This window comes from Sciurus carolinensis, chromosome 13, assembly GCF_902686445.1.
Source record: "Sciurus carolinensis chromosome 13, mSciCar1.2, whole genome shotgun sequence".
Lineage (NCBI taxonomy): Eukaryota > Metazoa > Chordata > Mammalia > Rodentia > Sciuridae > Sciurus > Sciurus carolinensis.
In genome coordinates, this window is record NC_062225.1 from 332,171 (window position 1) to 346,758 (window position 14,588).

Here is a 14,588-nt window from a genome sequence, read left to right on the forward strand (position 1 = left end):
CAGGGCTGGGGCACTTTACCCTCCTGAGGACAGTATGCCCAGGGCTGGACGCTTTACCCTCCTGAGGACAGTATGCCCAGGGCTGGGCACTTTACCCTCCTGAGGACAGTATGCCCAGGGCTGGACACTTTACCCTCCTGAGGACAGTATGCCCAGGGCTGGGGCACTTTACCTTCCTGAGGACAGTATGCCCAGGGCTGGACACTTTACCCTCCTGAGGACAGTATGCCCAGGGCTGGGCACTTTACCCTCCTGAGGACACTATGCCCAGGGCTGGAAACTTTACCCTCCTGAGGACAGTATGCCCAGGGCTGGGCACTTTACCCTCCTGAGGACAGTATGCCCAGGGCTGGGGCACTTTACCCTCCTGAGGACAGTATGCCCAGGGCTGGGCACTTTACCCTCCTGAGGACAGTATGCCCAGGGCTGGGGCAATTTACCCTCCTGAGGACAGTATGCCCAGAGCTGGGCAGTGTACCCTCCTGAGGACAGTATGCCCAGGGCTGGGGCACTTTACCCTCCTGAGGACAGTATGCCCAGGGCTGGGCACTTTACCTTCCTGAGGACAGTATGCCCAGGGCTGGGCACTTTACCCTCCTGAGGACAGTATGCCCAGGGCTGGGGCACTTTACCCTCCTGAGGACAGTATGCCCAGAGCTGGGCAGTGTACCCTCCTGAGGACAGTATGCCCAGGGCTGGGGCACTGTACCCTCCTGAGGACAGTATGCCCAGGGCTGGGCACTTTACCTTCCTGAGGACAGTATGCCCAGGGCTGGGGCACTTTACCCTCCTGAGGACAGTATGCCCAGGGCTGGGGCACTTTACCCTCCTGAGGACAGTATGCCCAGGACTGGGGCACTTTACCCTCCTGAGGACAGTATGCCCAGGTCTGGGCACTTTACCCTTCGGAGGACAGTATGCCCAGGGCTGGGCACTTTACCTCCTGAGGACAGTATGCCCAGGGCTGGGCACTTTACCCTCCTGAGGACAGTATGTCCAGGGCTGGGCACTTTACCCTCCTGAGGGCAGTATGCCCAGGGATGGGGCACTTTAACTTCCTGAGGACAGTATGCCCAGGGCTGGGCACTTTACCCTCCTGAGGACAGTATGCCCAGGGCTGGGCACTTTACCCTCCTGAGGACAGTATGCCCAGGGCTGGACACTTTACCTCCTGAGGACAGTATGCCCAGGGCTGGGCACTTCACCCTCCTGAGGACAGTATGCCCAGGGCTGGGGCACTTTACCCTCCTGAGGACAGTATGCCCAGGGCTGGGCACTTTACCTTCCTGAGGACAGTATGCCCAGGGCTGGGCACTTTACCCTCCTGAGGACAGTATGCCCAGGGCTGGGCACTTTACCCTCCTGAGGACAGTATGCCCAGGACTGGGGCACTTTACCCTCCTGAGGACAGTATGACCAGGGCTGGGGCACTTTACCCTCCTGAGGACAGTATGCCCAGGACTGGGGCACTTTACCCTCCTGAGGACAGTATGCCCAGGGCTGGGCACTTTACTCTCCGGAGGACAGTATGCCCAGGGCTGGGCACTTTACCTCCTGAGGACAGTATGCCCAGGGCTGGGCACTTTACCCTCCTGAGGACAGTATGTCCAGGGCTGGGCACTCTACCCTCCTGAGGACAGTATGCCCAGGGCTGGGGCACTTTACCCTCCTGAGGACAGTATGCCCAGGGCTGGGCACTTTACCCTCCTGAGGACAGTATGCCCAGGGCTGGGCCCTTTACCCTCCTGAGGACAGTATGCCCAGGGCTGGACACTTTACCTCCTGAGGACAGTATGCCCAGGGCTGGGGCACTTTACCCTCCTGAGGACAGTATGCCCAGTGCTGGGCACTTTACCCTCCTGAGGACAGTATGCCCAGGGTTTGGGCACTTTACCCTCCTGAGGACAGTATGCCCAGGGCTGGACACTTTACCTTCCTGAGGACAATATGCCCAGGGCTGGGCACTTTACCCTCCTGAGGACAGTATGCCCAGGGCTGGGGCACTTTACCCTCCTGAGGACAGTACGCCCAGGGCTGGGCCACTTTACCCTCCTGAGGACAGTATGCCCAGGGCTGGGCACTTTACCCTCCTGAGGACAGTATGCCCAGGGCTGGGCACTTTACCCTCCTGAGGACAGTATGCCCAGGGCTGGGTACTTACCCTCCTGAGTACGGATGCCCAGGGCTGGGGCACTTTACCCTCCTGAGGACAGTACGCCCAGGGTGGGCACTTTGCCGTCCTGAGGACAGTATGCCCAGGGCTGGGGCACTTTACCCTCCTGAGGACAGTATGTCCAGGGCTGGGCACTTTACCCTCCTGAGGACAGTATGCCCAGGAATGGGGCACTTTACCTTCCTGAGTACACTATGCCCAGGGCTGGACACTTTACCCTCCTGAGGACAGTATGCCCAGGGCTGGGCACTTTACCCTCCTGAGGACAGTATGCCCAGGGCTTGGGCACTTTACCCTCCTGAGGACAGTATGCCCAGGGCTGGGCACTTTACCCTCCTGAGGACAGTATGCCCAGGGCTGGGGCACTTTACCCTCCTGAGGACAGTATGACCAGGGCTGGACACTTTACCCTCCTGAGGACAGTATGCCCAGGGCTGGGGCACTTTACCCTCCTGAGGACAGTATGCCCAGGGCTGCGGCACTTTACCCTCCTGAGGACAGTATGCCCAGGGCTGGCCACTTTACCGTCCTGAGGACAGTGTGCCCAGGGCTGGGCATTTTACCCTCCTGAGGACAGTATGCCCAGGGCTGGGCACTTTACCTTCTGAGGACAGTATGCCCAGGGCTGGGCACTTTACCCTCCTGAGGACAGTATGCCCAGGGCTGGGCACTTTACCCTCCTGAGGACAGTATGCCCAGGGCTGGGCACTTTACCCTCCTGAGGACAGTAAGCCCAGGGCTGGACACTTTACCCTCCTGAGGACAGTATGCCCAGGGCTGGGCACTTTACCCTCCTGAGGACAGTATGCCCAGGGCTGGGCACTTTACCCTCCTGAGGACAGTAAGCCCAGGGCTGGACACTTTACCCTCCTGAGGACAGTATGCCCAGGGCTGGGCACTTTACCTTCCTGAGGACAGTATGCCCAGGGCTAGACACTTTACCCTCCTGAGGACAGTATGCCCAGGGCTGGGCACTATACCTTCCTGAGGACAGTATGCCCAGGGCTGGGCACTTTACCCTCCTGAGGACAGTAAGCCCAGGGCTTGGGACTTTACCTTCCTGAGGACACTATGCCCAGGGCTGGGCACTTTACCCTCCTGAGGACAGTATGCCCAGGGCTGGGCACTTTACCTTCCTGAGGACAATATGCCCAGGGCTGGGCACTTTACCCTCCTGAGGACAGAAAGCCCAGGGCTTGGGACTTTACCTTCCTGAGGACACTATGCCCAGGGCTGGGCACTTTACCCTCCTGAGGACAGTAAGCCCAGGGCTTGGGACTTTACCTTCCTGAGGACACTATGCCCAGGGCTGGGCACTTTACCCTCTTGAGGACAGTATGCCCAGGGCTGGGCACTTTACCTTCCTGAGGACAATATGCCCAGGGCTGGGCACTTTACCCTCCTGAGGACAGTATGCCCAGGGCTGGGGCACTTTACCTTCCTGAGGACAGTATGCCCAGGGCTGGACACTTTACCCTCCTGAGGACAGTATGCCCAGGGCTGGGCACTTTACCTTCCTGAGGACAATATGCCCAGGACTGGGCACTTTACCCTCCTGAGGACAGTATGCCCAGGGCTGGGCACTTTACCCTCCTGAGGACAGTATGCCCAGGGCTGGGTACTTTACCCTCCTGAGTACGGATGCCCAGGGCTGGGGCACTTTACCCTCCTGAGGACAGTACGCCCAGGGCTGGGCACTTTGCCCTCCTGAGGACAGTATGCCCAGGGCTGGGGCACTTTACCCTCCTGAGGACAGTATGCCCAGGGCTGGGCACTTTACCCTCCTGAGGACAGTATGCCCAGGGCTGGGGCACTTTACCCTCCTGAGGACAGTATGCCCAGGGCTGGGCACTTTACCCTCCTGAGGACAGTATGCCCAGGGCTGGGCACTTCACCCTCCTGAGGACGGATGCCCAGGGCTGGGGCACTTTACCCTCCTGAGGACGGATGTCCAGGGCTGGGTGCCCGTGGCCTCCGTGGCAGCTGGATGCCTCAGCCAACCGGGAAGGCGGGAGGCTCTGGCGCCGCTGAGCGTACAGGGACCTGTGCCGTTTCCCTCCTGGGGTTTGTTCAGGAGGGAAGGTTGTCATCCGCACACGAGGCTGGTCGGCCAGCGTTCATAGGGCCGCACTCATGAAGACTGAAACCTGGGACCGTGGGACTGTCCGTCAGGAGGTGAGTGGGGAGACCGAGGCCCGTCCATAAGATGGAGCCTGCTCAGCGATGGAGGCTGGACTACTGCTCCCCACGATGACATTTCCGATCTCAGCGTCCTGCCGAGGGGAAGAAGCCGTCCTGAGACAGGGCCGTGCAAGATGACCGAATTCACCTGCAACAGGAACCGCAGACAACCACAGACAGAGCGGCCGTGGCCACTCAGAGACGGGCGGAGCGGGGAGGCAGGGTCGCAGGTGCGGAGAGAACCTGGGGACAGGGGCCTCCCCGTGTGGACCCAGCTGACGACGTCTCGGGCGCCTAGGTTTCACAGCTGCAGGCGTAGGTGTCCATGGGCTTGGTGTGTGCACTCAGGGCGTGCGTGTGCTCACACATAGGCATTCATGTACGTGTGTGAGATGTGACCCACATGCAATCAGCTGCCCATTTCCAGACCTTTCATTTTTTTATTGCATTATAGCTACAGGTGATGGGTTTCCTCCCGCCGTGTCCTCACGCCCAGGACTGGAGTCAGGTTCCCCAGTGCCTTCTACCCCATAAGTGAAAACGGCACCTCCTTTCACATCTTGCAGGCCACTGGACGCCACGAGTCCTCGCCGTACTCCACAGAGCCAGGAAAGTGCCTCTGACCTCGGGGTTGGCAGGAGGCACCTGCGGGTCGGGGTGCGGTCCTGTTTTAATCAGTGGAACGCTTGCCCAGTCGCCACCTGGGAGCGGTCACGTTCATATGCAGAGGCACCAAACAACAGACGTGCAGCAGCTCCCAGGTCCTGAGACGCTTCAGCTGTGTGGCTCCAGACAGGGAAGGACACAGTTTAGATCAGATGGACCAAGTTATGGAGACTTTTCCCTCCCAGTTTTAGAAATGAGTGCCTCTTGGAGGCCATGTCTCTAATCCCAGCAACTGGGGAGGCTGAGGCAGGAGGACTGCAAGTCAAAGGCCAGCCTCAGTAATTTAGCAAAATCTTATCTCAAAATAAAAACACACAGGGTTGGATGAAGCTCAATGGTAGAGCACCCCTGGGTTACATCTCCAGTTTAAAAAAAAAAATGAGAAAAGAAAGAACAAAGAAATCAGTACCTCTTACAATCTAAGAAAATAGACCAAGAGAAAGCAGGCTCCACCGTCTGTCCCATCCTGTCCAACGTCAGTCACAGAGAGACGGTGTCAGAGAATTGACTCCACGATGATAAATTCCTTTCTGGGATTATTGCTCTTCATGGTCAAGAAACTGTTTCATGTCGAAATAATGTTTTTTAATTTAAACGAATTTCCTCTTGTTCTTTTCTTCGCCGTCACTTTGATGAATTGTTAGGAGACAGCGAAGCGAAAGCTCTCCAGCCCGCGGAAGGGTCAGCATCCTTGGTCTGCAGAACGCTCTGCAGGTCACATGGAAGAAGGCAGGTCGCCTGTTTTCCCAGCAACACGGCAGGTTGTCGACACACCCCGGCCCATCCCTGGCAGGCAGGCCTTCTTCCCAACACACACGGCAACGCTGCCTGCCTTATTATTCTCTGTACCGTCTAATGGTACTTCTAAATGTCGGATTTTTAGAAGAAAAAATCCTTTAAAATGGTCTAAGAAAACCTGGGAAATTTGCAAAAATGTCTATGAACAATAAACTTATGAGAAAAGAAGTAATTTATTCTTCTAAGAAGTAAGCTTAACGAGAACAGCAGTGAGATGCCATTCAGCTCTAGAATACCCTTACGTACGGAACGTCCAGCGTTGCAGAGGTCACCAGACGGACCCGCGGATGAGAACTTGCTTGTTACCTAAGGACGAGAGGAATGCACGAATCTTACGCTTTCTTCACTTGCTTGTGTGTATTTTCTAAGCTTGCCATGATGAACGAGTGTTGCTTTTTTTAAACAATTTTTTAGTTGTCAATGGACCTTTACTTTTTACTTATTTAAATGCAGTGCTGAGAATTGGACCCAGGGCCTCCCACACAACAGGCCAGCGCTGGACCACTGAGCCCCCGCCCCACGTGTTCCTTTTGTAACAAAATATACCTCGGTCCGGCTTTTAACGAAGAGCGACGTTGCCCTTCCAAGAGTCTCTTCACCCTTGTCTTCTCCGTGCCAACCAGTTCTGGTTGCTTTCATCTTTCCTGTAAAGGCCTCATTTTCATCCTGAAAGTGTATTTATCAGGTCTTTCCACTCTTTCTCAATTTTGCCATGTGATGATTAAATAGAGCTTCCTTTCTAAATTATTCTCCCATCATAGGTTAGGATTTTTTTTTTCAAAAAGACTTTTTTAGTTTCTGTTAAATAATTGTTTCATTTGCCTTACTTCTTACCTAAAACATCCATCCTATTGACACTTAAAAACATGTTCTTACTGTGTTCTTTTGTCTAATGAAATTTTGGTATTGACAGGTAATTGGATGGAGCTGGAGAATATCATGCTAAGTGAAATAAGCCCATCCCAAAATACCAAAGGCAAAATGTCTTCTCTGATACGTGGACACTAATTCACAATAAGCGGGGAGGAAAAAACAGAAGTACTTTGGATCAGGCAGAGGGGAGTGAAGGGCAGGGAGGGGCCTGGCGCAGGAAGGACGGTGGGACAGCCAGACACATTATCCCACCTGCATGTGTGATCACGCGACCAGTGCAGTTCTGCATCCTGGACAGCCACCCGGACACAGTACCCCGCCTGCATGTGTGATCACGCGACCGGTGCGGTTCTGCATCCTGGACAGCCACCCGGACACAGTACCCCGCCTGCATGTGTGATCACGCGACCGGTGCGGTTCTGCATCCTGGACGGCCACCCGGACACAGTACCCCCCCTGCATGTGTGATCACGTGACCGGTGCGGTTCTGCATCCTGGACGGCCACCCGGACACAGTACCCCGCCTGCATGTGTGATGACGCGACCGGTGCGGTTCTGCATCCTGGACGGCCACCCGGACACAGTACCCCGCCTGCATGTGTGATCACGTGACCGGTGCGGTTCTGCATCCTGCACGGCCACCCGGACACAGTATCCCCCCTGCATGTGTGATCACGTGACCGGTGCGGTTCTGCATCCTGGACAGCTACACGGACACAGTACCCCGCCTGCATGTGTGATCACGTGACCGGTGCGGTTCTGCATCCTGCACGGCCACCCGGACACAGTATCCCCCCTGCATGTGTGATCACGTGACCGGTGCGGTTCTGCATCCTGGACGGCCACCCGGACACAGTACCCCGCCTGCATGTGTGATCACGTGACCGGTGCGGTTCTGCATCCTGCACGGCCACCCGGACACAGTATCCCCCCTGCATGTGTGATCACGTGACCGGTGCGGTTCTGCATCCTGGACAGCTACACGGACACAGTACCCCGCCTGCATGTGTGATCACGTGACCGGTGCGGTTCTGCATCCTGCACGGCCACCCGGACACAGTATCCCCCCTGCATGTGTGATCACGTGACCGGTGCGGTTCTGCATCCTGGACGGCCACCCGGACACAGTACCCCGCCTGCATGTGTGATCACGTGACCGGTGCGGTTCTGCATCCTGGACAGCTACACGGACACAGTACCCCGCCTGCATGTGTGATCACGTGACCGGTGCGGTTCTGCATCCTGCACGGCCACCCGGACACAGTATCCCCCCTGCATGTGTGATCACGTGACCGGTGCGGTTCTGCATCCTGGACGGCCACCCGGACACAGTACCCCGCCTGCATGTGTGATCACGTGACCGGTGCGGTTCTGCATCCTGGACGGCCACCCGGACACAGTACCCCCCCTGCATGTGTGATCAGGCGACCGGTGCGGTTCTGCATCCTGGACGGCCACCCGGACACAGTACCCCCCCTGCGTGTGTGATCAGGCGACCGGTGCGGTTCTGCATCCTGGACGGCCACCCGGACACAGTACCCCCCCTGCATGTGTGATCACGTGACCTTTGTGGTTCTGCATCCTGGACGGCCACCCGGACACAGTACCCCGCCTGCATGTGTGATCAGGCGACCGGTGCGGTTCTGCATCCTGGACGGCCACACGGACACAGTACCCCCCCTGCATGTGTGATCACGTGACCGGTGCGGTTCTGCATCCTGGACGGCCACCCGGACACAGTACCCCCCCTGCGTGTGTGATCACGTGACCGGTGCGGTTCTGCATCCTGGACGGCCACACGGACACAGTACCCCCCCTGCGTGTGTGATCACGTGACCGGTGCGGTTCTGCATCCTGGACGGCCACAGGACTCAGGAGCAGTCCTTCATCTAAGTGTGACGTGTCCAGGAGCATCCCGTGTCACGTGTAGCTCATGAGGACAGATGAAAACAAAGGCTGGGACGCCTTCCCGGTGCTGGGACAGTGCCAGGCGTCCCAGCAGGCCTGTGTGCCACTCAGCGTGGGCAGGCACAGGTGCCCGGGCCCGGTGCGCCCCCGCCTTCCCGTGTTTGGTGCTCGCAGGGATCTTGGAGTGCATCGCTTTCGACTTTGCAGATAAGGCTTAGGGTGGGTCTAATGTGCCAGAGAACAGCGGGCGGGAGCAGGCCAGGCTGCGCCGGGCAGATGGCGTCCAGCGAGGGAGGAGTGCCCCTCCGTGACAAACGACACTCAAGGCTGTCGGCCTCGGTGCCTTCCACAGCTCTGTGCAGAGGGCTGGCTTCAGGCCCACTGTGCAGTTCCACAGGGCCCACATCCAGAAGGGCCCCGGGCACTTGGGAGCCCGTGCCCTGCGGCTGCTGTCTTGAAATTCTCCATCGCTTCATCTCTGAACCCAGTTGGCAAGTGAAGTCTGACGGCCACGGGCACACATGCCACCAGCTCACTCACATCCTGCCTGCTGCCAGCGCCCCTCCTCCCCGCGATGGGTCCTTGGCAGCCTAGGCTCCATGGCCTGGTGCCTGGGTCACCTGGACTGGCAACCCAGTCGTGTCCACAGTGGGGCAGGGGTGGCTGGTGGCTGCTGTTGCCTTCTGCCCACAGAGGGACCCGGCTCAAGCATGGCGGTGGGGCGTCGGGGCTAAGCACCTGCCCGGGGTGCATTCCCAGCAGAGCTTGGCTGCCGCAGTCTCTGCCCTGCTGGGGTGACTCACTGTGGGCAGCGTCTGGCCCACCCAACCTTGCACTGAGCTTGGCCTGGCCCTCAGGATGCAGTCTGCTGCCCTGGGCTGGCACCAGCGTCCATGCTGTGTTGGGCTGTGCTGGAGGGAGGGCAGGGCGAGGCCCTGCCAGTGTTCTCTGCCCAGAGGAGGCTGCCTTGAAAATCAAAACACCAGGACGCGTCAGGAGACGGGCCCCAGAGCGAGGAGCGCCTTCTCTCCGAGGGCTTGTAGGGGCCTTTTTCCGGCTCTGTGAACAAGGGCCTGCATGTTCCTCCTGTAGCCAGGGGCCGTCTCACGGTCAGCCCACGAGTGGAGTCGCTTCTGGAGGAAGGTGACTTCATATTTGCTTGTTCCACCCTTATTTACCTTTGGCTTCAAAGTGTTTATTCAGGGAGGCCTGCTGCCCTGTGCCGTGGCGTGGGAAGAAGCCAGCCCTGGTGATTCACGTGGGAGGAGATGAGCTGCCCACACCGATGTCATTTCTGGACTGAGTGTGGACGGGGGTGGGCAGAACTGGGGAGGAAGGGGGCATTCCTAACCGGGGTATTAAAGGGTGGCTCTGACCTCGCCTCCCCTCATGCGCTGGGTGGCTTTCTGTTTTGGCACTATGTGTTCCTGCCATCTTGGGGGGTCACACGGAAGCTGGCTGGCCGGCCAGGGAAGTGCTGTTTGCCGGAAGGATGGCCCCAGTGCCTTCCTTCCCGCTGTCTGAAGCCACGTTCTGCAGGCCTGTCTGACAAAGGCCAGTCCTTGTGAGACACCAGCCGGAGGGCCAGAGGCCTCTGAGCCCAGCCTCGCGCTCCTCCAGACCTGAGAAGGGGCAGCTGGCGCCCCCAGGGCCAGGCAGGGCAGCCAGCTCCACAGTCGCAGCAGAGTGCGTCTGCAGGGGGCATCCTGGGCCGAAGGGCTTTCTCACCCCAACGGGCACGGGGCTGTGCGCCTAAGACTCGGTCTTAGCTCTGCTTTGTTTTTATTTTTAATTTTAATGTATATTTTTTTAGTTGTAGACAGACACACCCTTTTATTTATTTTTATGTGGTGCTGAGGGATTAAACCCAGTACCTTGCAAATTCCCTACCACGTGAGCCATGACCCCAGCCCCGTAACTCTACTTTTTAATGACGGTAGCTGCCGTGATCAAATCAACTATGACTGACAATTATACCCTGCCCAATAGTGAGCTTTCAAAACGTCAATCAATCTGATAAAGAGTCACTTACCTCAATTTCCATTAACTTCGTGTCATGGTCTAGGAGGTTCCCTGGAGGGTGGGTTGTGCAGGGGTGGGGGGAGAATCTGGGGTGCTGTCAGTCACAGAGGTTGGCAGGCAGCTTCCACCTGGCACCCCATCATCCTTTTTAATATTAGTTACTAATGAAATTAAATTTACATCCCAGAAATAGGAAATAGCAACTCTGCTTTCACGCAGGAGCCAGACTGGAAAAGCGCCCCTTGCCTGCCTCCCATCTGTGCCTAGCAGCATGTCCACCAGAAAAAGATAACACCTGACCCCAGGTAGGACTAGGATTTATAGGCATTTTAAAATCATTTCCAACTACTTTTATCATTTTTTAGAAACCAAACTCTGTTCTTCATAATGGGTTGGAAAACAAGGTGAAGAGAATTTGAGACCTTCTCTTTGCTCTTGTCTGCCACTCTCCTGGCCCCACCGGGAGACACAGGAGCGAACGTCGGGCTTTTCCTTGTGCGTTACCTGCCGCCCATTCTCAGGTTCCTACAGGCTCCACCTTGCTCCCGTGGCGTGGCTCTCTGGAGCGGGTGCCTGAGCTGCAGAGAACTCTAGGAGCAGATGAGAAGGAACCAGGGCTGGGGCCAGTTCCTCAGCCCTAGTTACAGAGCTTCAGAACCTCGGGCAGTGCTCTGGGCCACCCCTCCCTGGCCACCCCTCTGGAGAGGGCTGTGGGCTCTTCCTAAGGGCCAGGCGTGAACCTTTCACTCGCCTCCCACTGGCCCTGATTCAGTCACTTACCCAAACTAACTGCAAAGAAAGCAAACCCGTGGTCTGTCCTGACCCCCGGGAAGAAGGCAGGATGTGGGAGACACATGGCATCCCCTCTGCCTCTACTCAGGGGTGCCACAGAACCAGGAGCTGCTCGGAATCTGGAGGCCCGGGTGGAGGGGCCCGAGCGCCGGAGGATCTGCTCCGCCCACCTCTACCCCAGAGGGACGGGGAGGGTCATCCTTTGGATGAAGGGATTGACTGTGGATCTGGAAACACCAGGCCAGCTCAAGGCCAAGACGGGGGGATGGGACACCCTACTCTAAATCAGAATCAAAGGTAAAGAGGGGAGAAGAGAATACAACTAGAGACACGGTGTTTCTCATTGGCGGTTCTCGACAGGTGGGGAAACAGGCAGGGGGAATCGTGGGAGAATTCCTGAGAACCCACGGTCTCCAGGTGCCCAGCTGGGGTGCTCTCCAGATGACCATGGGAAGAAAGTGCACCAGGTGCATCAGGAACAGAAGGCCCAGGGCGAAAGGCGACCCCAGGAGCCATGCACAGAGCACGCCGCCTGCAGGCTCAGCAGGCACGGGGCGGGGCCCATTGGACCACAAGGCCCGGTGCGCGCTTTACAGGGTGAGGGAGATGTCGGCCACGTCGGGATTCCACCCTTGGCCAAGCTGCCATTCCAACGTGAGGGTCGCTGCAACAACCCTCAGGTGGTTCAAGATAAAAGGCGCACATATAGTCTAGAGAAAGCCATGGCACAATGCGACCACCGGCGGGTCCTGGAGGGCACGGGAAGGTGCCTCAGACCTTCGTGCGAGTGAGTCTTAGGTGTGGGGGAAAGATCCCTCCAAAGAATGAGGGTAGAATAAAGACGATCTTAAGACTTTCTCGCTCACCATGTTGAGGGAGGCGTGGTCTGTGCAAGGCAGGAAGTGGAGGAACCGAGCACCACCGGGGGTCCGGGAAACAGGGACCAGCACAGAGGAGTGGAGGGAAGTCCTGGGGGCAGCTGCGAGGCAGGTCAGCCCCAGCAAGAGGACAAGGACAGGGCTTCATGTCCGGTGAACACAAACCGGAGGTCAGCCCGGAGAGCGTGTGGATGAATCAACGGATGAGGTGGCAGAAAACAGAACAAGACAAAATTTGAGTAAACCATGAACGTCAGGGAAAACGAACAACTGCCCAGGAAAGGAAGTAGAAACGTGGTTCAGCCACGAGTGAGAGTTCCGTGGGCACACTAACATGGAAATGGACGTAGACCGCGGGGCCGGCAGGGAGATGGTGTACGAATGGAGAGCGTAAAGGGTTGGGGTTCATCATCTTCCAAGGGCAAGCGTGTACAAAATGGAGAAAGCAAGAAAACAGCAGGAAACAACTCTTAGGGGATGTAGAAGTCGACATGAAAAAAAACTAAGATGACTGAAGCAGCAAGCTCTGAGGAAGGCAAATCAGAGTTAGCGGGATGAGCAGGGCCAGGTTTCTGAAGCCAGTCTGTCTGGGACAGCCCCGGTTGATCCTGCTCACTGCGCCCCTTTCAGGGTCAAAACTGTCCCAGTTTGGGTCATCTTGAAGTATTCCTTAGTTTCCTAAAATGTGCATGTGTAATACCTGGATGAAACAGAAAAAGAGGGATCTTTGAACCCTAAGTAATATAACCCTATTTCATCAAGGTCAACCAAAGACTGATTTTCTTTTTCCATAAAAGTAATTCCTCTGTTTAAGTATCAGCAAAGCCTGTTGCAGAGCACTTTTCCCATTGAGTGTCTCATTTAACCCTGTAACAGCCTAATAGGGCAGATATCAGATCTCACCTTATGGATGACAGAAGCGAGGTTCAGGCAGGTCTGTGGCAGGTGCTGCAGCCCCAATATCCAACGATCAGGCATTTCAGCCATCCCACATATGAACTCCGAGATGTAAAACCAAGAAACCAGGTCGAAAGCCAACTATCAGATCAACAGATTATGGAAGACAATGATTCAAACATAGATAATTCCAACATCTTTTTGCCAGCCTGATCTTTGAGGGAAATTCTAATTAGTCTGCGGCTACGGGTTGAATGTATAACCCAAAGTTCACATGTTGGAAACAACCCGATGCTGCTATGTGGACAGGTGCAACCTTCAAGAGGTGAGCAGGTCAGGAGAACTCTGCCTCCTGAATGGATGGGTGCTGCTATGGGGGGGTATTCTCTCTAGAGTGGGCTTGTTATAAAGGGGAGCTTGGTGTTCTTTTGCACATGCCCCCCACCCCCGCTTCTGCCTTCCATCCAGGGATGACAGCTAAGAGTTTTATTCGATACTGGCATCCTGTTCTGCTCTTGGACTTCCCAGCCACCAGAACCATGAGCCAAATAAACGTCCATTCATTATAAATTACCTAGTCTGAGATATCCCTGCTATTCCTACATAAAATGCATTTAGTGGAAATTACAATGACCTCAAGGGAAGACAGCCCACCCCTCCAACCCCTATCCTCCTTGGAGTCCAAGAAGATGAAGTGTTCCAGCTAAATCTCCAGATCAAAGAATTGGCTGTCTTATTTTTCAAAACATTACAAGATTATTTCAGAAAAAATAACAAAGAACAAAGGAAAAAAAATTTAACTCATATAAATCTCATCACTCAGAGATTAATACAGTTGACATTTTAGTGTATATATCTCTGCTTTTTCCCAATACAAAAATCAGTAATCTGCTGTTTTTTCACCAAACACTGAATTTTGGACATGACTTCATGTCCATAACCATATGGCTACATTTTCTTGCAGTGCCTAATAGTTCATTGTTTGGATCACGTATGCGATCAGTCCACTACTGCTAGTCATTTGGGTTCTTTGTTTTCCTTCTTCCCTTCCTTTCCCTGATTAACTTGCTGTGACAACATAACTGCACACGCATCCCATGTCCCTGTCCGATTAGCTTCTCAAGGAGAGACTACTGTGCCAGAGCGTGCATCTAGGGAAGCCTCCACCACACCTGTAAACTACCCTCCTCAAAGTTCACCCACAACCCGCAGAGCATGCCAGTGTCCACACTGCCATATCTCGACAAGCTGTGGGCTTACAGTTTTCCAAGGGTTAAACCACGAAGGCCAGGGGGCTGGCAGGGGGGCATTTGAAACAAACAGGAAACGTGGAGTCTCCCTTCCTTCTTTCTGAATCCTCGCACATGGAGACGGCTCCACCTTGGAGCACCAGTCCTGGG